Here is a 25,237-nt window from a genome sequence, read left to right as displayed (position 1 = left end):
CCAAGGCAACTGAGAGACCCAGGAGGTGGGGTTGGAAGAGGCCAGGCAGCGTAGCGTGGATTCCATCTTCTGGTTGGCTCTCTCCGCCTGACCATTAGATTGGGGGTGAAACCCAGATGTGAGACTGACTGTAGCTCCAATGGCCAAACAGAAGGACTTCCAGACAGCAGAGGTAAACTGAGGGCCACGGTCGGAAACGATATCACTGGGCAACCCATGGACCCTGAAAACCTCCCTAACCAGGATCTCGGACGTCTCCGAGGCAGAGGGAAGCTTGGCAATTGGCACAAAGTGGGCGAACTTGCTGAATCTGTCCACGATAGTCAGAACGACCGTGTTCCCCTCAGAAGCGGGCAACCCAGTGACAAAGTCCAGGGCCAGATGCGACCATGGTCGCCGGGGAATAGGAAGGGGGTGAAGTAGTCCAGAGCTGGGCCGATTGGTACTCTTATTCTGCGCACACACTGGACAGGCAGCAACATAACCCCGAGTATCCTCGGCCATGGCAGGCCACCAAAAAGCGTCTGCGAAGAAACGCCATCGTCCGAGCCACGCCAGGGTGACAAGCCATCTTGCTGGCGTGGGACCATTTGAGGACCGCAGGACGAACCGACTCAGGCACAAACAACCGACCGGGTGGACCGTTACCGGGACCGGGCTGCGTCCGAAGAGCCGCCATCACCTCCTCCTCAATCTTCCACCTAACAGCTCCCACGACGCAGTTCCGGGGGAGAATTGTCTCGGTCTTGGACCCACTCTCCTCCGTCTTGGAGAACATCCGAGACAAGGCGTCCCGCCTTGCCGTTCTTAGATCCAGGTCGGAACGTCAGGGAAAAATTGAATCGTCCGAAAAACAACGACCACCTGGCCTGACGGGAGTTGAGACGTCTAGCCGATTGCACGTAAGCAAGGTTCTTGTGGTCAGTCCAGACAATAAACGGCTGCTCCGCCCCTCCAACCAGTGGCGCCACTCCTCCAAGGCAAGTTTCACCGCGAGAAGCTCCCGGTTACCCACATCGTAATTCCTCTCCGCAGGCGAAAGGCGACGAGAGTAGTAGGCGCAGGGATGGAGTTTACTGTCCGTGGAGCATCGCTGCGACAGGATGGCGCCAACTCCCACATCAGACGCGTCCCACTTCAACGACGAACTGACGGGCCGTGTCCGGTTGAGAGAGAATCGGTGCGTTGGTGAATCGCCTCTTCAAATCCAGAAACGCTCGATCCGCCTCCGGATTCCACTTGAAGCTCCTGATACTGGAAGTCAAGGCCGTCAACGGAGCGGCCACACGGCTGTAATCCCGGATGAATCTGCGGTAGAAATTCGCAAACCCCAAAAATCTCTGGAGCTGCAATCTCGTACCGGGCTGGGCCCATTCCAGAACCGCTCTAACCTTCTCCTGGTCCATCCTAATCTCTCCCCTGGAGATGATGTACCCGAGAAAGGATGTCGTGTGGGCGTGAAACTCGCACTTCTCGGCCTTCACGAACAGGCGATTCTCCAACAATCGCTGCAGAACCTGCCGGACATGCTGGACGTGGTCGGAAGGTTCCTTCGAGAAGATCAGAATGTCATCCAGGTAAACAAACACAAAGAGACCGATCATATCTCTCAGGACGTCGTTCACCATACTCTGGAATACCGCTGGAGCATTGGTCAGTCCAAACGGCATCACCTGATACTCGAGTGACCCATCGGTGTATTGAAACCCGTCAACCACTCGTCTCCCTCTCTGATCCGGACCATGTGATACGCATTGCGTAGGTCTAGCTTGGTGAACACCGTAGCACCCTGTAAGGAGTCGAAGGCAGAACTCATCAAGGGCAGGGGATACTTGTTCTTGATCGTGATGTCATTCAAACCCCGATAATCAATACACGGTCGAAGAGAGCCATCCTTCTTACCCACAAAGAAGAATCCTGCCCCCCAGGGGTGATGACGAGGGACCAACGAGACCAGCAGCTAGGGACTCCTTGATGTAGGTCTCCAAAGCCTCACGTTCAGGGCGGGAGATACTGTATAACCTTCCCTTGGGGTAGACAGCTCCAGGGAACAGGTTGATGGCACAATCATATGGTCGGTGGGGAGGGAGTGACAGAGCCTTCTGCTTACTGAACACTTCCCCCAAATCGTGATATGTCTCGGGAACCAGGGACAAATCTGGGGGTTTAGCCTCAATCACCTGACTGGGAACCGAATGGGGACAGGCAGTCTTGAGACAGTTAGCATGACAATCAAGGCTCCAACTCGTTACCTTGCCCGTCACCCAATCGAACGTGGGATTGTGTTCCTTCAGCCAGGGGTATCCAAGGACCAGAGGAACATGGGAAGACGGCAGAATGAAGAATGAAATCATCTCCGAATGATTCCCCGACAACAGCATCTTAACCGGTTCAGTCCTCATCGTGATACGTGCCAGACTACTGCCGTTCAGAGTGGTCGCTTCAATGGCTTCCGGCAATTGCTCCTTGGAAAGCCCCAGCTGTTCCACCAACTCGGCATCAAGAAAGCTTCCATCGGCACCTGAATCGATAAAAGCGTTAATCGCTAAGCTCTGATTCCTGTTCACAAGGGTAGCCGGGAAACGGGGTCTGACAGAGGTACTGAGAGGTTGAAACTGGCTCGCTAAAAGTCCTCCCAACTTTAGCGAGCCGGGCAGTTTGACGACCGCCGGGAACAAGTGGAGATGTAATGTCCCGAGCTACCACAGTAGAGGCAGCAGTTGGTCTTACGTCTATGTTGACGCTCCTCCTTGGTTAACCCGTGCCGCCCCCACTTGCATGGGTTCAGAATCGGGAGAGAGGACCTCTCCACTAATCCTTTGTGGTGGAGAATGATCGACGTGTTCTGGTCCACCACCCGACCCGACTGGGAACTGAGAAGCTGATCGATTGGACGGACCCCATTGCTTCTCCCTCCTTCGCTCTCGGACTCGATTATCCACCCGAATAGACAAGGCTACCAAGCTGTCCAGGTCACTAGGCTCCGGATAGGAGATCAACTCATCCTTGAGCTGCTCCGACAGACCCTGGTAAAAGGCCGCTTGCAGAGACTCCTCATTCCACCCACTCTCCACAGCCAACGTCTTGAACTCGATCACGAAGTCGGCCACGCTCGCGAGTTCCTTGGTGAAGCGAAAACAGGCGCCTAGCGGCGTCCCTCCCTCGGACGGAATGGTCGAAGAGCTTCCTCATCTCGGCCGTGAACCCCTGGTATGAAGCCATGCAGGGGTCTTGTCGTTCCCAAACGGCTGAAGCCCACTCCAGCGCTCGACCACGCAGCAACTCAATCACAAAGGCTATCCTAGCCTTGTCTGTGGCATAAGAGTAGGGCTGTAGATCGAACACTAACCCACACTGCATAAGGAAAGAACGGCATCTTCCCAGCTCCCCCTCATATTTATCCGGCGTCGGAACCTTGGGCTCACGGAAGGACACAGCTCCAGACGCGGCAGGCGAGATGGGTGAACCCGGTAGTGGATCCTCCACCGGAAACTTGCGCTGGTTCTGGACCTCCGTCAGACCGGTAGAAAGGTTCCGAACTGACAACGCTATCTCCTGTAGTGCCGTGCTATGTTGTCCCAACATCTTCTCCTGATGGGAAATGGCATGGCGAACAGAGTCCAGGTCCGCTGGGTTCATACTGGCCGGATCGTTCTGTCACGAGTTACAAAGCCAGAACCCAGAAGCAGACCAGGACAAGGTAAGTTGAAACGAAGGTGAGTGTTTATTTACAAATTCAAGAGTGATGCTGAATAATCCAGGGAACAGAGCGGGCGGCGTTGATTAGTTGTTGGGGGTGCAGTGGTTGATCCCATCATGGCTCGGCAGCCGCCGACCACCAGGCAGAGGTTGGATGAAGGACCCGGATGAGTGATGTTCATGGCTAACGATCCGGCAGGGAATGGATGTTAGGCCAGAGCCTAAGAAGGGTGATGATCAGGACCAGGTGTGCAGATTGCTGATGGGATGCAGGTGCGGAAATCAAGAGAGCTCCCCGGAGCGTTCCAGAACCCTCGGGAAACTGGAGATCACGAGCAGAAAAACTAGTCCACAGACAGGACCCGACTCAGACTGCCGGGATCGTTACAATAGGATACCTGAGGATATAGTGTCTGATCAGGGTTCCCAGTTCACCTCGAGGGTTTGGAGGGCGTTCATGGAACGTCTGGGAGTCTCGGTCAGCCTGACCTCAGGGTTTCACCCCGAAAGTAACAGGCAGGTGGAGAGAGTCAACCAGGAGGTGGGTAGGTTTCTGAGGTCGTATTGCCAGGACCGGCGGGGGGAGTGGTCGGTTTTCCTCCCCTGGGCAGAGATGGCCCAAAACTCACATCGCCACTCCTCCACTAACCTTACTCCATTTCAGTGTGTATTAGGTTATCAGCCAGTTCTGGCACCTTGGCATCAGAGCCAGATCGAGGCACCTGCGGTGGATTAATGGTTTCGGCGCTCGCAGGAGACCTGGAACGCTGCCCATGTACGCCTGCAGCGGGCCATCGGGCGGCAGAAGGCGAGCGCCGACCGCCACCGCAGTGAGGCTCCGGTGTATGCACCGGGGGACCGGGTCTGGCTCTCGACCCGAAAAATGCCCCTTCGCCTGCCCTGCCGGAAGCTGGGTCGGCGGTTTGTGAGGCCATTTAAAGTCCTGAGGAGATTGAACGAGGTATGTTATAGGTTACAGCTTCCTCCTGAGTATCGTATTAACCCCTCGTTCCATGTGTCTCTCCTCAGGTCGGTGGTAGCTGGTCCACTCCAGGAGTCTGAGATATGGGAGGTTCCTCCGCCCCCACTGGACATCGAGGGGGCACCGGCGTAATCGGTCCGTTCCATCTTAGATTCGAGGCGTCGGGTGGGAGGCCTGCAGTATCTCGTGGAGTGGGAGGGGTACGGTCTGGAGGAGCGGTGCTGGGTCCCTAGGAGGGACATCCTCGATCCCTCCATGTTGAGGGATTTCCACCGTAGTCATCCGACTCGCCCCGCGTCCTCCTGGCCGTCGGTGTCGACGCGCGGCTCCAGCCGGGGGGTACTGTCACGAGGCTGACCCTCATCCTTGCTCGGGCAGGCTTCGGCGTTCGTCGTCACCGGAATACTAGCTGCTGCCGATCTATGTTCTGTTTCTATGTTGCACCTGTTGTCTATTGTCACACACCTGTTGCCCATTATTGTAATCACACCTTCCCTATTTAACCCAGTGGCTCCCAATGTGTTTTGTGCGTGGTTGTTTTCGTTTTGTGTGTCGTTGGTGAGCAGGTTAGTTCCTTCCTGTGTGGAGGTATTTTCTGTATTGTATTCTTTACTCATTTTCAGTAAAGTAAGTTTCTTCGAGTTCTGTGTCCTGCGCCTGACTTCGATCCACCGCATTACACTGACACTCGTGACAGTACCCTAACAAAATGTGGAAAAAGTCAAGGGGTCTGAATATTTTCCGAAGGCACTGTAAATATAAACCACACCCCTCTGCATCACTACCGAACAGTGAACACGCCTTCTCCAAATATGGTTACAAGGCAGTACTTATTTAAATTAGGTAAGAGAATATCATGTTACCATTGGTGTATTAAAATGAGAGTTAAGATGATGTCACCTTGTCCCCTTAATAATGAATCCAAGTATATTACATGGGGGAGGGGACCAGTAACTTTATGATAAAACTTTATCAATGTAGAAGCAACTATAATTTTTCATACTTTGGTCATCATACTTTGATCTGTTTTCCTTCAAATATCATAACATTTTATGAAAAACATGATTTTCACTGTTCATGACCTTTAAGACAATTGGTAACATATTTCATAAGGCCTTCTTTAGAGGGCCTAGTTTTTCTGTAATACGTTGGTCTGAAACTCATAGTTTACAGGCCAAATCAGGCCTGCAAGTCACGTTATGCTGGTTTGCAAAATATGCGTAATTCCTATTGGAACCCAGCCAGAGTGGGCCTATCAAACATTTTGAATTCTTATTCACCCGCAACCTGCATTCAGAATGACTGCCAGGGTTGTGAAGTCTACGTTACGACACTACCTTAAACATCTAAACTAGAACAACCATTTCAGAATTGGGTGCAATAAGTCCAAGTAACAGATTGGAATAGTTTAGAAAATGTACGTTATTTATATTTGAGTAGCATACGATTAATTAATAAACAGAACTAAAATATAAACGCAACATGAAACAATTTCAAAGATTTTACTGAGTTACAATTCATACAAGAAAATCTGTCAATTGAAATGAATTCATTAGACCCTAATCTATGGATTACACATGACTGGGAATACAGATATGCATCTGTAGGTCACAGATACCTTAAAAAAAAGTAGGGGAGTGGATCAGAAAAGCAGTCAGTATCTGGTATGACCACCATTTGCCTCATGCCTCGCGAGACATCTCCTTCGCATAGAGTTGATCAGGCTGTTGATTATGACCTGTGGAATGTTGTCCCACTTCACTTCAAAGGCTGTGCGAAGTTGCTGGATATTGACAGGAACTGGAACATGCTGTCGGACACGTCGATCCAGAACTTCCCAAACATACTCAATGGGTGACATGTCTGGTGAGTATGCAGGCCATGGAAGAACTGGGACATTTTCAGCTTCAAGGAATTGTGTACAGGTCCTTGCGACATGGGGCTGTGCATTATCATGCTAAAACATGAGGTGATCTCATCACATTATCTCTGTGCATTCAAATTGCCATCGATAAAATGCTATTTTGTTCGTTGTCCGTAGCTTATGCCTGCCAATACCATAACCCCACTGCCACCATGGGGCACTCTGTTCACAACATTGACATCAGCAAACCGTTCGCCCTCACAATGCCATACACGCTGTCTGCCATCTGCCCGGTACAGTTGAAACCGGGATTCATCCGTGAAGGGCACACTTCTCCAACGTGCCAGTGGTCATCGAAGGTGAGCATTTGCCCACTGAAGTCGGTTACGACGCCAAACTGCAATCAGGTCAAGACCCTGGTGACGACGACGAGCATGCAGATGAGCTTCCTTGAGATGGTTTCTGGCAGTTTGTGCAGAAATTCTTCGGTTGTGCAAACCCACAGTTTCATCCGCTGTCCAGGTGATTAGTCTCAGACTGTCCCGCAGGTGAAGAAGTTGAATGTGGAGGTCGTGGGCTGGCGTGGTTACACGTGGTCTGCGGTTGTGAGGCCGGTTGGGCGTTCTGTCAAATTCTCTAAAATGGAGGCGGCTTATGGTAGAGAAATGAACATTAAATTATCTGGCAACAGCTCTGGTGGACATTCTTGCAGTGAGCATGCCAATTGAACGTTCCCTCAAAACGTGAGACATTTGTGGCATTGTGTTGTGTGACAAAACCTCACAGTTTACAGTGGCCTTTTATTGTCCCCAGCATAAGCTGCACCTGTGTAATGATCATGTTGTTTAATCAGCTTCTTGATATGCCACACCTGTCAGGTGGATGGATTATCTTGGCAAAGGAGAAATTCTCACTAACAGGGATGTAAACAAATTTGTGCACAAAATAAGGTTTTTGTGCGTATGGAACACTTCTGGGATCTTTTATTTCAGCTCATGAAACATGCGACCTACACTTTACATGTTGTGTTAATATTTTTTGTTCAGTATACATGCAAAAAATCTACCTACAACAGAGCATGCTGGTGGGAGTAGTTTCGGTTCAACTCTGGTTATTAAGACCAACTCTGGTCTATTTCGGTTAATTTAACTTTAGTTAACATTGGGCAATTTTATGTGTGCTATGAAAGAGATCTGCAGGCTTCCATACATTTCAAGAACCATTTAGAATTCTGAAGTACTGTAGATGCCATGTCAAGAACCCCACACTTAACTCAAAGGTTCTTTATCGGGCAAGAGTTCTCCAAGGGACCTTAATGTTCTAGACTGTGTACAGAAGGAACCTGTCTCTCCCAACACTCTCCCAGCCCTGACTCTTTCTCTCCCACATTCTTCAGCGCTGGGCCTGGGCCAAACAGGAAGCAGCAGAAGTCAAAGTTCATGTATGGTGTCCCACAGTGTCCATCGGTCCGCATCCCACATCCCCAAAACCCCTCCAGGGAGTTTCAGCCTCCTCCAGCACAACCGCCAGGAACACATAATATCAACTAGCCCCAGCCTCTCCACACCAAGCATCAACACCAGAGACACTTTGGGGCTAAAACCAACAGGGATTGTGATCTGATGAAACATAAGAACCACACATTTACATTTTAGTCATTTAGCAGACGCTCTTATCCAGAGCGACTTACATTATTTTAAATTAATAATCAATCATACCCCGTGGGAATCGAACCCACAACCCTGGCGTTGCAAACGCCATGCTCTACCAACTGAGCTACCTCCCTGCCGGCCATTCCCTACCCCACACCTCACTCAATTAACCTTCTCTAGCCACACACTACAATGGCATCAAATAGCCATTGTAGTGTGTGACCAATAGGGTCATAGTAAGAAAAAACATAAGAACCACACCTTACTTCATTATTGTCTGGGTCTCAGTCTTATTAGCTAACATTCCACTCCTTGCTACTCCTGCCATTAGCCAAACACAGGAGTGGAAAGGAGGGGAATGTAATAGCGGAACAGAGACGGCAACCAGGTTAACTCCATTCACCTTCTCTACACCCTGCTGTGACTCTTACTAATTCACATTTCCAATTGCCCACACTGACATAACAACACTGTAAAACATTTCCTCTAAAATGTACAGTACCATATACAATTACAGCATATTACTGTAATAGCCCAGTGACATATTACCCCGTGTTCTTTGCAAGTTAAATTTTTTTCTTTCAATTTGGTCATTTAGCCAGTGTTCTTGTCCTTACCAACTTACAGTCGGTGCATTCAACGAAGTTTGATTTAAAAAAACACATACCACAGTCATAGTAAGTAAAACGTTTCTGTAACCGTTACTGAAAATGTTGTTGTAGTTAAGGATACAGTGGTCTTCAAAATAATTGTTACAACAACAAGATATCTTATGATAATATATCGCTGACTATCTTTGGATAGTGCCAATATATTACTGAGCTATTCATGGTAACTTGATGCCAGCTTCCTGTACATTACCGTAAAAGTGAGTAATAAACTGTAAGAAAGTTATTTAGAGTATTATACTGTAATTAGAAGGGAATGGAGCAAGCAGGTTGGCTGCTAGGCATTTGTATATTACAGCATATAAATGAAAACAAAGGTGTTTAATATCACTTGCACTTCTAGAGGCCTTAACAAAGGTTTCCAAACTGGGCGTGACTACAGGGCAAAAGAGATCAAAAGGACATGGCTTAATATTCAACCATTAAAGGTCATTTTATTTGGTTTTTCAAAATTCTTCCAGGTAAAATTTTCAATAAGTTAAAATTCAAACAATTCAAACAATAAGCAAACAATTCAAATTAGGCAAACCAAATGGTCATCCAGTCCAACAAAAGCAAAAAACAAAAGCAATCTGTAGCAATACTGATGTTACTCATATTGATGTTACACAGGAAATGGAAACCAGTTGGGACTTACTGTATGAATGTGCGGGTTGACAACATGCCGAGCAAAGTTTGCTTAACTATATATCTTTGTCTGTCGTGACTACAACGCAAAGCATATTGAAACACAATCAATTAAAAAAAGAATCAGAAGTAACAATGTGTCTGTGTCTATATATATATAAAAAAAGATGTGTCTGTGTCTTTGTGTTGGGGGAGGGGTGGGGTCTGGGCTGCCAGTTGCTGTATAGACTGGGCAGTTGTGGTTGTTCGTAGCTCTGTCCAGGGTTGTTGCTGGTGTTGGGGCTGGGACCGGGATTCATGCTGGTGCTGGGACCAGGGCTGGAAACCAGGGGCTGGTGCTGGGTCTGGTGCTGGGACTGGGGAAAAACAGGATCTGGGAACCAGCAACCGGGAACTGAGGCTGGGGCAGGTGCTGGGTCGGGATCTGGGTCTGTAGAGGGGAGGAAGGACAACCTATGGAGCAAGCAGACACACAAGGGAGCCCTAGACCCAGAGGTCAATGGTGGCACTCCCCTATGGTCCGCTCTCTCTGGTTGAAGCTTAGATGTTTGGTCCCTCCTCCGCACCTCGTCTGGTGGTCTGGTGCTGGTACTGGAAACTGGGAACTGGGTTGGTGCTGGGTCTGCAGACGGGAGGAAGGACAACCTGAGGAGTGGGCAGACCCACAAGGAAGCCCTAGACCCGATGATCAATATGGTGGCACTCCCCTGTGGTCTGCTCACTCTGGGTGAAGGTTACAGCTTTGGTCCCTCCTCCGCGCCTCTTCCTAAAATACAGTATATCACTGTATTCTGTGGGGGTACTGCCTTCTCACTCACTTGTGAAGCAAATATAGCCTCTTTCTGCTTGATCCGTAAATGTGGGCAGAGGCTCCATATGGAGGATGTGACACAATTGCGGAGCCTCTGGAGGCATGCAGAGGCCAAATTGAGCTCCGTACCACATTGCTGTGCGCATCCCAAAAAAATTAACATGATTGGTTGAAGGTAGGTGAGGGCGGGAGGTCCTGTATAAACACAAACGCACATCCTTGACAACTTCCTTCACAACAGCTCTACTGCTGCTCCGTGAAGCGCAAGAAGTATGAATGCCTTGACTTCTGCAGAGGCCGTATGACTGTAAATGCTGCATGGCCAATGCTGATGTCGGATTGACAATTCAGCCTTAAAATATGTAAATGAGCCAAAGACTTTCGACGCACACATTTTCCTACAATGCACCATAATTAATTATGTGCATTGTAGTTATTGTCAAAATAACTGATGTGGATGTGGTGGAGGAGTCAGGTGCAGGACACAGAGGCTTCGTCCAACAGACTTTACTAGTCAAAAATGCAAAATACAATACACGGCCTCGAAAACAAACAGAGGCGAGCGATTACGCAAACCATGCGTAAAAACACCAAACAAAACAAACAGAGCGAAAACACGCAGCTCCTATCGACAGGCAGACAATAACACACAACACAAGACTAACCAAACGAGAAACTTATAGGAGACATAATAAACCAAACAGGAAACAGGTGTACACAATCAGACAAAACCAAACAGACATCGAAAACATCAAACGGTGATAGCTAATAATCCGGGGACGACGACCGCCGAAACCTGCCCGAACAAGGAGGAGGAGCAGCCTCGGCCGAAACCGTGACAGTACCCCCCCCTTGACGCGCGGCTCCAGCCGTGCGCCGACCCCGGCCTCGGGGACGACCAGGAGGACGCGGAGCAGGGCGCGTAGGGTGTCCATGGTGGAACTCCGTCAGGAGAGACGGGTCTAGGATGTCTCTCCTCGGCACATAGCACCGTTCCTCCGGACCGTACCCCTCCCACTCCACGAGATATTGGAGACCCCCCATCCGACGTTTCGAATCCAAGATGGACCGAACAGTGTACGCCGGAGCCCCCTCGATGTCCAGTGGGGGCGGAGGAGTCTCCCTGATCTCATCGTCCTGGAGTGGACCAGCTACCACCGGCCTGAGAAGAGACACATGGAACGAGGGGTTAATATTCTTATAATCAATAGACAGTTGTAACCTGTAACACACCTCGTTCAATCTTCTCAGGACTTTAAAAGGCCCCACAAACCGCCGACCCAGTTTCCGGCAGGGCAGGCGGAGGGGCAGGTTTCTGGTAGAGAGCCAGACTCGATCACCAGGTGCGTACACCGGCCCCTCACTGCGGCGGAGATCGGCGCTCGCTTTCTGACGACGGATGGCCCGCTGCAGGTGGACGTGTGCAGCGTTCCACGTCTCCTCCGAGCGCCGCACCCACTCATCCACCGCAGGAGCCTCGATCTGGCTCTGCTGCCACGGTGCCAGAACCGGCTGGTAACCTAACACACATTGGAAAGGGGTTAGATTGGTTGAGGAGTGGCGGAGAGAGTTCTGGGCCATCTCTGCCCAGGGGACATACCTCGCCCACTCCTCCGGCCGGCCCTGGCAATACGATCTAAGAAACCTACCCACATCCTGGTTCACACGTTCCACCTGCCCATTACTCTCCGGGTGGTAACCCGAGGTCAGGCTCACCGAGACCCCCAAACGCTCCATAAACGCTCTCCAGACTCTGGAGGTAAACTGGGGACCTCGATCAGACACTATATCCTCGGGTACCCCGTAGTGCCGGAACACGTGGGTGAATAGTGCTTCGGCGGTCTGTAGGGCAGTAGGAAGACCCGGCATTGGGAGCAGACGACAGGCCTTAGAGAACCAATCCACAACGACCAGTATAGTAGTATTCCCCTGTGAAGGGGGAAGGTCTGTGACGAAATCCACCGAGAGGTGAGACCATGGTCGTTGTGGAACGGGCAGGGGTTGTAACTTACCCCTGGGCAGGTGTCTAGGCGCCTTACACTGGGCGCACACCGAACAGGAGTTCGCCCTGGAGTTCCGGACTCTAGCGGCGGATGCAGGGTGGAATGAGCGGGCCCTCATCGACCACTACCGTTGTAGTCTACGGGAGGACGTCCGTCGAGAAGTTGGCCTGCAGGGATGCCCACCTCACCTTCGACCAGCTGGTGGACATGTCCATCCGGCTTGACACCCTGCTGGCAACCCGCGGACATTCCGAGTGGGGGTCGTCCATTCCACCCTCCAGCACCTCCGAGCCGAGCCCTATGGAGCTCGGAGGTGCTGGCTCTAGAGAGAGGAGGAGGAGGAGCCCGAGGATATAGTGTCTGATCGAGGTCCCCAGTTTACCTCCGGAGTCTGGAGGGCATTTATGGAGCGTTTGGGGGTCTCGGTGAGCCTGACCTTGGGTTACCACCCAGAGAGTAATGGGCAGGTGGAACGTGTGAACCAGGATGTGGGTAGGTTTCTTAGATCGTATTGCCAGGGCCGGCCGGAGGAGTGGGCGAGGTATGTCCCCTGGGCAGAGATGGCCCAGAACTCTCTCCGCCACTCCTCAACCAATCTAACCCCTTTCCAATGTGTGTTAGGTTACCAGCCGGTTCTGGCACCGTGGCAGCAGAGCCAGATCGAGGCTCCTGCGGTGGATGAGTGGGTGCGGCGCTCGGAGGAGACGTGGAACGCTGCACACGTCCACCTGCAGCGGGCCATCCGTCGTCAGAAAGCGAGCGCCGACCCAGTTTCCGGCAGGGCAGGCGGAGGGGCAGGTTTCTGGTAGAGAGCCAGACTCGATCACCAGGTGCGTACACCGGCCCCTCACTGCGGCGGAGATCGGCGCTCGCTTTCTGACGACGGATGGCCCGCTGCAGGTGGACGTGTGCAGCGTTCCACGTCTCCTCCGAGCGCCGCACCCACTCATCCACCGCAGGAGCCTCGATCTGGCTCTGCTGCCACGGTGCCAGAACCGGCTGGTAACCTAACACACATTGGAAAGGGGTTAGATTGGTTGAGGAGTGGCGGAGAGAGTTCTGGGCCATCTCTGCCCAGGGGACATACCTCGCCCACTCCTCCGGCCGGCCCTGGCAATACGATCTAAGAAACCTACCCACATCCTGGTTCACACGTTCCACCTGCCCATTACTCTCTGGGTGGTAACCCAAGGTCAGGCTCACCGAGACCCCCAAACGCTCCATAAATGCCCTCCAGACTCCGGAGGTAAACTGGGGACCTCGATCAGACACTATATCCTCGGGCTCCTCCTCCTCCTCTCTCTAGAGCCAGCACCTCCGAGCTCCATAGGGCTCGGCTCGGAGGTGCTGGAGGGTGGAATGGACGACCCCCACTCGGAATGTCCGCGGGTTGCCAGCAGGGTGTCAAGCCGGATGGACATGTCCACCAGCTGGTCGAAGGTGAGGTGGGCATCCCTGCAGGCCAACTCTCGACGGACGTCCTCCCGTAGACTACAACGGTAGTGGTCGATGAGGGCCCGCTCATTCCACCCTGCATCCGCCGCTAGAGTCCGGAACTCCAGGGCGAACTCCTGTGCACTCCTCCTCCCCTGTCGGAGGTGGAACAGACGCTCCCCCGCCACCTTCCCCTCAGGTGGATGGTCGAACACTGCCCGGAAGCGGCGGGAGAACTCCGCGTAGGTGATGGTGGCGGTGTCTATTCCCCTCCATTCGGCGTTGGCCCACTCCAACGCTTTGCCGGTGAGACAGGAGATGAGGGCGGAGACGCTCTCGTATCCCGAGGGCGCCGGGTGTATGGTAGCCAGGTAGAGTTCCACCTGGAGGAGGAACCCCTGACACCCGGCTGCGGTACCATCATAGGCCCTCGGGAGCGAGAGCCGAATACCACTGGGTTCCGGTGCTGGAAGAGAAGGACTGGCCGATGGTGATGGTATGGTGTGCGGAGGTGTGGGCACCTCTCCGGTGACCAACCGCCGCAGAGTGTTAGACACCTCGTTCATGGCAGTCCCAAGTTGCTGGATCATGGTGTCCTGATAGCTGATCCGTTCCTCCAGCGACTTGGGTGCCGCCGCTGCTCCTGCTGACTCCATAGGTGGTGTGTTATTCTGTCAAAAGAACTGATGTGGATGTGGTGGAGGAGTCAGGTGCAGGACACAGAGGCTTCGTCCAACAGACTTTACTAGTCAAAAGTGCAAAATACAATACACGGCCTCGAAAACAAACAGAGGCGAGTGATTACGCAAACCATGCGTAAAAACACCAAACAAAACAAACAGAGCGAAAACACGCAGCTCCTATCGACAGGCAGACAATAACACACAACACAAGACTAACCAAACGAGAAACTTATAGGAGACATAATAAAACAAACAGGAAACAGGTGTACACAATCAGACAAAACCAAACAGACATCGAAAACACCAAACGGTGATAGCTAATACTCCGGGGATGACGACCGCCGAAACCTGCCCGAACAAGGAGGAGGAGCAGCCTCGGCCGAAACCGTGACAGTTATGTTTGATACCGGAGCTCCGAAATATGTGTCGAGATCGCTAAGCAGTGTACTTTGAAGCAGTATGCTGATACCTGTATCACTTTATCAGAAGCACGTGATCAATGACTTGAGAAGCTTTGTTTCGTCAAACAACCACCTGATTGGTTTGGTATTGGTTTGTTAGAGGACAAAGAGGCTACGCTGCGCAAACGCTACAGAGTGTGGGACGTCATCTATAATAATTTGTCTGCTCTAAATTATTTTGACCAGCTGGTGCCACTATTGTACAGTGTGCTGATCAAAGCCTTGAGTAATGAACCTAATTTTGACACAATTGGCTGGAAAACCTCAATGCTTCAGGAAACTACGTTTCCCCATCACTACCGAACAGTGAACACGCCTTCTCCAAATATGGTTACAAGGCTGTACTTATTTAAATTAGGTAAGAGAATATCATGTTACCAATGGTGTATTAAAATGAGAGCGTTAGGGTGATGTCACCCTATCCCCTTAATAATCCTGCCTCCTGAATCCAAGTGTTTGACACAGGGGAGGGGACCAGTAACTTTTTGATAAAAGTTTATCAATCTATAAGCAACAGTAATTTTTCATACTTTGGTCTGGTTTCATCAAAATATCATCATATCTCATGAAAAACATGATTTTGACTGTTCATGACCTTTAAGTTTGTTGTTTGGACGACCCAACTGCTGGGTTGCAGGCATTGGTTCACGTAGTTGGGTTGTTTTTTAACAGTGTCCCAGTTTCTATACGGGTCCACTTTAATTTATTCATACTATTTCATCCTTTCACAAGATATAGTCTCGACACAAATCTAAGGTTACCAGAGACACGACCCAGTCATTTAGTATCTTTGTTCTGTATCTATGGATGCGACCCAGTCGTTCAGTCTTTTTGTTCTGTATCTATGGACGTTCGTTCTAAATGTTCCATTGCCATACTGGCTGGCAACGTTCTTATCCCTTGCTTGCTAGCTAGCCAACTACGGCTAACTTACAGTCACGTCAAAAAGTGCAGCCAGAATAACAGCAAAGTAGCTGCATTTGCATTTGTTTAAACTGTTTTCTAGTGACATTTATTTGGAGACATCCATAACAATGAGCTAATGAGGCGTGATTTCGCCTGGCATAGAAAGTGTGCTCACTCGTCAGGACACTGTTGTTCAGAGGAGCTAGCCAACAACACAGCTACAGTAACACAATCACTTCAAACTGAAGCAGGAAAGACTGCAAATTAGCTGCGTTCCGTTTGACCTTTTTTGAATTCAATTTTTTTTACATATATATCCATAAATATGATGCCAGCTGATTCATGATTTCGACAGGCTGAGAAACGCTGCCTGCCTGTCTGTCTCGTCCTGACTCCCGACACGTTCATTACTATGGGACAGCAGGAGATGGAATTTGAATATTGAAACAATGCTGCAAATGTCGGAGAGAAATGTTAGTATAAAAGAAATGTGAGATAATGTTTAGATGCTTTTTATAGTGGAGATCAAGTTTATAAATTGCTTGGCTGGGCTGATGAAACAGTGGATTGCGCAGTCAGATGGAACAGAGTAAATAGACATTTTAACGTCATACATTTAGCCAGTGGCAACTTGTGAAATAGACACCGGCTGAAATGCGGTTTTAACCAATCAGCATTCAGCATTAGACCCACCCGTTGTATAAATTAATGTCTGCGTCTCAAATGATACCCCTTTATTCCCTACATGGTGCACTACTTGTCATGAATTCAGCCGAGGCTGCCCCTCCTCCTTGCTCGGGCAGGCTTCGGCATTCGTCGTCACCGGAGTACTAGCTGCTACCGATCCATGTTTCTATGTTCTACTTGTTTTGTCTGTATTGGTCTCACCTGTTTCACATCATGTAATTATGTCTTCCCTATTTAACCCTCTGGCTCACACTGTGTGTTGTGCGTGTTTGTCCATGTTTTGGTTGTCGTAGGTGAGTGGGTTTGTTCCTCCCTGCGTGGAGGTATGTTCATTGAGATAACTCAGAGTAAAGTACGTTTTTCGATCAGCTCTGTGTCCTGCGCCTGACTTTGTCCTACCGCGTTACACTGACGCCTTGACAGAAACACGCACCCAAATATGGAGTCAGCAGGTACAGCCATGCCAGCCGGATCGATGGAGGAACGCGTCCAACAACAAGCGACCATGATCCAGGCTCTCGGCACCGCAATGGAACGCGTGGTGAATACTATGGAGCGATGGGAGAGAGGAGGTTTTCCTATACCTCCTCCAACTACACCACCACCTACACCGCTGTCCACCGTTTCACCACCTGGGTCCAGTGGGATTCGGCTCTCGCTCCCGAGGGCATACGACGGTACAGCTACCTGGTGTCAGGGTTTCCTGCTCCAGGTGGAGCTATACCTGGCAACTATCCACCCGGCTCCCTCGGGATACGAGAGCGTGTCCGCCCTCATCTCCTGTCTGTCCGGAAAAGCAATCGAGTGGGGAGGAATAGACGCAGCATCTGTATGTTATTGAGGAGTTTACCCGCTGCTTTCGGGCGGTATTTGATCATCCATCGGAGGGGAGAGCGGCGGGTGAGCGTCTATTCCACCTCAGACAAGGGAAGAGGAACGCACAGGATTTTGCACTGGACTTTAGGACTCTGGCTGCCCAGCGCAGAATGGAATGAGAGGGCCCTTATCGACCACTACCGATGCAGCCTAAGGGAGGACGTTCGTCGGGAGCTGGCCTGCAGGGACACCAACCTTAACCTGGACCAATTGGTGGATATGTCAATCAGGCTGGATAACCTGTTGGCCACCCGCGGACGTCCGGATCAGGGGCCGTCCATTCCATCCCCCAGCACCTCCGACCCTACCCCTATGGAGCTCGGAGATGCTGCTCTTAGGGAGACCGGTAGAGGGGCCGTCCCCTGCACCAACTGTGGCCGCAGAGGACACACTGCTGGTCGGTGCTGGGGAGGGTTTTTAAAGAGTCGAGGCAGTAGGCAGAGCACTGGTGGACCATTTCAGGTGAGTAGGCACCCGACTCACCCAGAGCTCCCTGTTGCGCACATGTGTATAGATGTTGTATTTCCGGAGTTTTCTCCTCATTCCCAGCATAAGGCACTAGTAGATTCAGGTGCGGCAGGGAACTTTATTGATCGTCAGTTTTCCCGTAGTTCAGGGATTCCTATTGTGCCAGTTGATGTGCCCTTCCCTATACATGCCCTATATAGTCGCCCTTTAGGGTCATGTCTGATTAGGGAGGTCACAGCTCCACTCTGGATGAAGACGCAGGAGGGTCATGAGGAAAAAATGAGTCTCTATCTGATTGATTCTCCTATGTTTCCAGTGGTGTTGGAGATTCCCTGGTTAACCTCTCATGACCCCACTATTTCATGGCAACAGAGGGCTCTCAAGGGATGGTCAAGTCAGTGCTTGGGGAGGTGTGTAGGTGTTTCCATAGGATCAACTACGGTGGAATGTCCAAACCAGGTTTCCACCATGCACATTCCACCTGAATATGCCGATTTGGCTCTCGCCAAAAAGTAAAAAGAAGGCGACTCAATTACCACCCCATCGACAGGGGGATTGTGCGATAAACCTCCAGGTAGGCGCTGCACTTCCCCGGAGTCTCGTGTATCCTCTGTCACGGCGGCTATGGAAACATATGTCACCGAATCTCTGAGGCAGGGATACATTTGGCCTTCCACTTCCCCTGTCTCCTCGAATTTCTTTTTTTGTGAAGAAGAAGGATGGTGGGTTACGCCCGTGCATTGACTACCATGGTCTTAATCAGATCACTGTGAAGTACAGCTATCCACTACCTCTGATTGCTAGTATGACGAGTCATTGCACGGGGCGCGCTTCTTCTCTAAATTGGATCTCAGGAGCACGTACAACCTGGTGCGTATCCGGGAGGGAGATGAGGGGAAGACAGCATTCAGTACCACCTCTGGGCACTATGAGTACCTCGTCATGCCATACGGGTTGAGGAATGCTCCATCAGTCTTCCAATCCTTTGTTGATGTGATTTTCAGGGACCTGCACGGACTGGGTGTAGTGGTGTATATTGATGACATCCTCATATACTCCGCTACACGGGCCACGCATGTGTCTCTGGTGCGTCAGGTGCTTGGTTGACTGTTGGAGCATGACCTGTATGTGAAGGCGGAGAAATGTCTGTTCTTCCAAGAGTCCATCTCCTTCCTAGGGCACCGCCTGTCCGCGTCAGGTGTGGAGATGGAGATTGACCACATTTCGGCCGTGCGTAATTGGCCGACTCCAACCATGGTAATAATGGTGAAGGAGGTGCAGCGATTCTTGGGTTTTGCCAACTACTATCGGAGGTTTATCCGGGGCTTTGGTCAGGTAGCGGCTCCCATTACCTCCTTGCTGAAGGGGGTCCAGTGCGACTGCAGTGGTCAGCTGAGGCGGACAGGCAAGGTGGGCCATGTTCTTCACTCGTTTTGTGTTTACTCTTACTTACAGACCAGGTTCCCAGAACGCTAAGGCAGACGCCCTGTCCCGACTGTATCACACAGAGGAGAGGTCCATTGAGCCCACTCCCATACTTCCAGCGTCGTGTCTGGTGGCACCGGTGGTGTGGGAGGTTGACGCGGACATCGAGCCGGCGTTATGTACCGAGGTCACTCCCCCCAGTGTCCAGAGGGTTGTATGTACGTGCCACTCGAGGTTCGCGATCGATTGATCTATTGGGCTCACACGTCACCCTCCTCTGGTCATCCTGGCATCGGTCGGACAGTGCACTGTCTTAGTGGGAAGTACTGGTGGCCCACTTTAGCCAAGGACGTGAGGGTTTATGTTTCCTCCTGCTCGGTGTGCACCCAGTGTAAGGCACCTAGACACCTGCCCAGAGGGAAATTACAACCCCTACCCGTTCCACAACGGCCATGGTCCCACCTATCCTGGTCGTTGTGGATCGGTTTTCTAAGTCCTGCCATCTCATTCCTATGCCAGGTCTCCCTATGGCCCTACAAACTGCTGAGGCCCTATTTACACACGTCTTCCGGCACTACGGGGTGCCTGAGGATATTGTATCGGATCGGGGTCCCCAGTTCACCTCAAGGGTCTGGAGGGCGTTCATGGAACGTCTGGGGGTCTCGATCAGCCTGACCTCAGGTTTTCACCCTGAGAGTAATGGGCAGGTGGAGAGAGTTAACCAGGATTTGGGTAGGTTTCTGCGGTCCTATTGCCAGGACCGGCCTGGGGAGTGATCGGGTTTTATCCCCTGGGCAGAGATGGCCCAAAACTCACTCCGCCACTCATCCACTAACCTTTCTCCCTTTCAGTGTGTGTTAGGTTATCAGCCGGTCCTGGCACCTTGGCATCAGAGCCAGATCGAGGCTCCTGCGGTGGATGAGTGGTTTCGGAGCTTGGAAGAGACCTGGAACGCTGCCCATGTACGCCTGCAGCGGGCCATCAGGCAACAAAAGACGAGCGACGACCGCCACCGCAGTGAGGCTCCGGTGTATGCACCGGGGGACCGGGTCTGGCTCTCGACCCGAAACCTTCCCCGTCACCTGCCCTGCTGGAAGCTGGGTCGGCGGTTTGTGGGGCCATTTAAAGTCCTGAGGAGATTGAACGAGGTTTGTTATAGGTTACAGCTTCCTCCTAATTACCGTATGAACCCCTCGTTCCATGTGTCTCTCCTCAGTCCGGTAGTAGCTGGTCCACTCCAGGAGTCTGAGGTACGGGAGGTTCCTCCTCCCCCACTGGACATCGAGGGGGCACCGGCGTACTCGGTCCGTTCCATCTTGGATTTGAGGCGTCGGGTGGGGGGCCTGCAGTATCTCGTGGAGTGGGAGGGGTACGGTCCGGAGGAACGGTGCTGGGTCCCTAGGAGGGACATTCTCGATCCCTCCATGTTGAGGGATTTCCACCGTAGTCATCCGACTTGCCCTGCTCCGCGTCCTCCTGGCCGTCCCCGAGGCCGGGGTCTGCGCACGGCTGGAGCCGCGCGTCAAGGGTCGGGTACTGTCACGAATTCAGCCGAGGCTGCCCCTCCTCCTTGCTCGGGCAGGCTTCGGCGTTCATCGTCACCGGAGTACTAGCTGCTACCAATCCATGTCTCTATGTTCTACTTGTTTTGTCTGTATTGGTCTCACCTGTTTCCCATCATGTAATTATGTCTTCCCTATTTAACCCTCTGGCTCACACTGTGTGTTGTGCGTGTTTGTCCATGTTTTGGTTGTCGTATGTGAGCGGGTTTGTTCCTCCCTGCGTGGAGGTATGTTCATTGAGATACCTCAGAGTAAAGTACGTTTTTCGATCAGCTCTGTGTCCTGCGCCTGACTTCGTCCTACCGCATTACACTGACGCCTTGACACTACTTTGGACCAGAGCCCTAAGTGCCCTGGTCAAAGTAGTGCACTACATAGGGAATAGGGTGCCATTTGGGATTTACAAGTGGGAATAGGGTGCCATTTGGGATTTACACAGTGTAATAATACTGAACAGAGCTGATGCTGCGGGCCAAACTTTACACAGTCTAAAGGCCAACTATTCAAGTATCACAGCTATTTACATTAGCCTTAGAACCGTGTTGTAACTGTTAAACACTACTGGAAGTTTCAAGGAAGGTCAGCTGACTCAGTTCTTCTGGTTCACAGGAAGATGTTGGTTCAATTTCTGCTCTGTAAATCATCCGTAAATCAATGTGGTTCGTTTCCAGATATTACAAATTGTGTTTTGGAGCATGTGGTTCTGGATGACACGCAAGCAAAATCTCTGCAAAATGCGGCTTGTTTTCCAATAACATCAGAACTGTAAATCCCTATTTTCATGCCGTGTAAATCAGTGCACCACTTTACAAGTTCAGTATGTCTCTTGGCATCTGGCAGAATCACCCGTGTAGGTACCAGCATACTTACTTGATTATCATTCTCAACTGCAGCCAAGGGTCAAGAAGTTCTTATCACACACACTGACTTTAACCGGAGCAAGGTGAAGAACACCTTTACTGATGTCACATTCCGTGAATTGGATGTGCTTTTAGTTATTTCCTCGGTTGTAAAGATATCAGAATTCCAGCGGTGCCTCTCTGAGTTATTGGATGATTTAATGTTTTAGTGCAACCATAAATAACTTCCCCAAACACTTTGGTTCCACTTCTGTACAGGGGGTACCAGAGGGGTGAAGCAGTTAATAGGGGCTAAGAGGGGTTCCCAGGTCACATGTTAGCAGACTGGAGGAGACATCGCTCTGGTAATGGAGACATCTGTTCTTTGGTATTTAGTGTAACTTAAACACAAGAACCACAAGAGCAAAGCAGAGCAGAGCAAAGGCATGAAGAGCAGCATTCAATTAGCATTCATTCTCACTCACAGAAAAATAAACATCAATGAAGCATGGGAGGAAGCCCTCGTGTTTCAATGTTTTCAATGGCCAGATTGTCCAGAATAACTCTTGCATATCATTGTTTGTTAACCCATATGCTTTCACTATACCCTAGGGCCTAGTTGATTGAGTTAAGCTGTTAACCTTTTGATTCAATTAAGTGCTCAGAGTTCCCCTTGTGAAAACGGGATCGGGCAGCAACTGAGGGCTGGTTGTGGGAGCCAACAGACCGGATTTCAAATACTATTTGAAATCTTTCAAATACCTTGAGTGTTTGCTCTAGCCTGCCTTCAGTGCCAAATCGGCTGAGTTTACAGTTTTGGAACTATTCTATTGGTCCATTAAGCCAGGCAAGCTCAATCAAGCACAAATAAAGTATTTGAGAGAATCTCAATTGCATACTCCTCGCGTCCCCACTCCTCTTGCCGTGCCTCCTTCTCAAAACCCATTGGAGGAGAAGGTCAGAGCCAATGAGAAAGTTTATCTTGCTGGGTGGTGATGTAGGAATATAACAGGAAGTCAAGGGGCAGGGAGCCTAAATAAAGGTTCCTTTCTTTTACAAGCCATGATATAAATGTCTACATTTTCTCTGTCTGCGTCCCAAATGTCACCCTATTCCCTATACAGTGCATTGCAAAAGTGTTCATCCCCCTTGGCGTTTTTCCTATTTTGTTGCATTACAACCTGTAATTTAAATGGATTTTTATTTGGATTTCATGCAATAGACATACACAAAATAGTCCAAATTGGTGAAGTGAAATGAAAAAAATAACTTGTTTCAAAAAATTCTAAATAATAATAACGGAAAATTGGTGCGTGCATATGTGTTCACCCCCTTTGCTATGAAGCCCCTAAATAAGATCTGGTGCAACCAATTACCTTCAGAAGTCACATAATTAGTTAAATAAAGTCCACCTGTGTGCAATCTAAGTGTCACATGATCTCAGTACAAATACCTGTTCTGAAAGGCCCCAGAGTCTGCAACACCACTAAGCAAGGGGCACTACAAAGCAAGCGGCACCATGATGACCAAGGAGCTCTCCAAACAGATCAGGGTTGGGTTCTAAAAAATATATCAGAAACTTTGAACATCCCACGGAGCACCATTAAATCCATTATTAAAAAATTGAAATAATATGGCACCACAACAAACCTGTCAAGAGAGGGCCCCCACCAAAACTCACGGACCAGGCATGGAGGGCATTAATCAGAGAGGCAACAAAAAGACCAAAGATAACCCTGAAGGAGCTGAAAAGCTCCACAGCGTAAATTGGAGTATCTGTCCATAGGACCACTTTAAGCCGTACACTCCACAGAGCTGGGCTTTACGGAAGAGTGGTCAGATAAAAGCCATTGCTTGAAGAAAAAAATAAGCAAACAAGTTTGGTGTTCACCAAAAGGCATGTGGGAGACTCCCCAAACATATGGAAGAAGGTACTCTGGTCAGATGAGACTAAAATTGAGCTTTTTGTCCATCATGGAAAATCCCCACAGTGAAGAATGGGGGTGGCAGCATCATGCTGTGGGGATGTTTTTCATCAGCAGGGACTTGGAAACTGGTCAGAATTGAAGGAATGATGGATGGCGCTAAATACAGGGAAATTCTTGAGGGAAACCTGTTTCAGTCTTCCAGAGATTTGAGACTGGGACGGAGGTTCACCTTCCAGCAGGACAATGACTCTAAGCATACTGCTAAAGCAACACTCAAGTGGTTTAAGGGGAAACATTTACATGTCTTGGAATGGCCTAGTCAAAGCCCAGACCACAATCCAATTGAGAATCTGTGGTATGACTTAAAGATTGCTGTACACCAGCGGAACCCATCCAACTTGAAGGAGCTGGAGCAGTTTTGCCTTGAAGAATGGGCAAAGATCCCAGTGGCTAGATGTGCCAAGCTTATAGAGACATACCCCAAGAGACTTGCAGCTGTAATTGCTGCAAAAGGTGGCTCTACAAAGTATTGACTTTGTGGGGGTGAATAGCTATGCACGCTCAAGTTTTCTGTTTTTTTGTCAAATTTCTTGTTATTTTCACAATAAAAAAATATTTTGCATCTTCAAAGTGGTAGGCATGTTGTGTAAATCAAATGATACAAACCCCACAAAAAATCCATTTTAATTCCAGGTTGTAAGGCAAGAAATTAGGAAAAATGCCAAGGGGGGTGAATACTTTAGCAAGCCACTGTATACACAGAAACATTTTTGTTTTCCCCAATTTGTGGCCGTAGACGAGGAGAATTCCTTATTATTACATGAATATCGACTCCGAGTATATAGCACCAAAAAAGGGTTCCGCTATGGTTACATGCCAAAGAACCCATATTTGGCATTAAATAGAACCATTTGTTTTTAGCGTGTAGTGCACTGCTTTTGACCAGGGCCCATTGGGTATTGGGTGCCATTTGACTGTACAGGAAAGTCAAATGTCACATTATGAAGTGGAGGTGGAAGACGAACTACAGTGCTGATATATCGGGGGGCCAGTATGAAAAATGTATGCACTCACTAATTGGAACTCGCTCTGGATAAGAGCGTCTGCTAAATGACTAAAATGTAAAAATGTAAACTAAAGTGAGCTGAGAACTAGGGTCCTCTGATGTCTGCTGTGGCTCAAACTGGTGACCGGTCGATGTACTGTAGATCTAACAACCCCTAGTTTGTCAACTCTCTCTCTCTCTCTCTCTCTCTCTCTCTCTCTATTATATTTCAATTCAATTTAAGAGCTTTATTGGCATGGGAAACGTATGTTAACATTGCCAAAGCAAGTGAAGTAGATAGTAAACAAAAGTGAAATAAACAATAAATATTAACCGTAAACATTCCACTCAGAAGTTTCAAAAGAATAAAGACATTTCAAATGTCATATTATGTATATATACAGTGTTGTAACAATGTGCAAATAGTTAAAGTACAAATGGGAAAATAAATAAACATAAATATGGGTTGTATTTACAATGGTGTTTGTTCTTCACTGGTTGCCCTTTTCTTGTGGCAAAAGGTCACAAATATTGCAGCTGTGATGGCACACTGTGGTTTTTCACCCAGTAGATAAGGGAGTTTATCAAAATTGGGTTTGTTTTCGAATTCTTTGTGG

The sequence above is a fragment of the Coregonus clupeaformis genome, chromosome 40, assembly GCF_020615455.1.
Source record: "Coregonus clupeaformis isolate EN_2021a chromosome 40, ASM2061545v1, whole genome shotgun sequence".
NCBI lineage: Eukaryota > Metazoa > Chordata > Actinopteri > Salmoniformes > Salmonidae > Coregonus > Coregonus clupeaformis.
Note: the sequence above shows the minus strand (reverse complement) of the source record.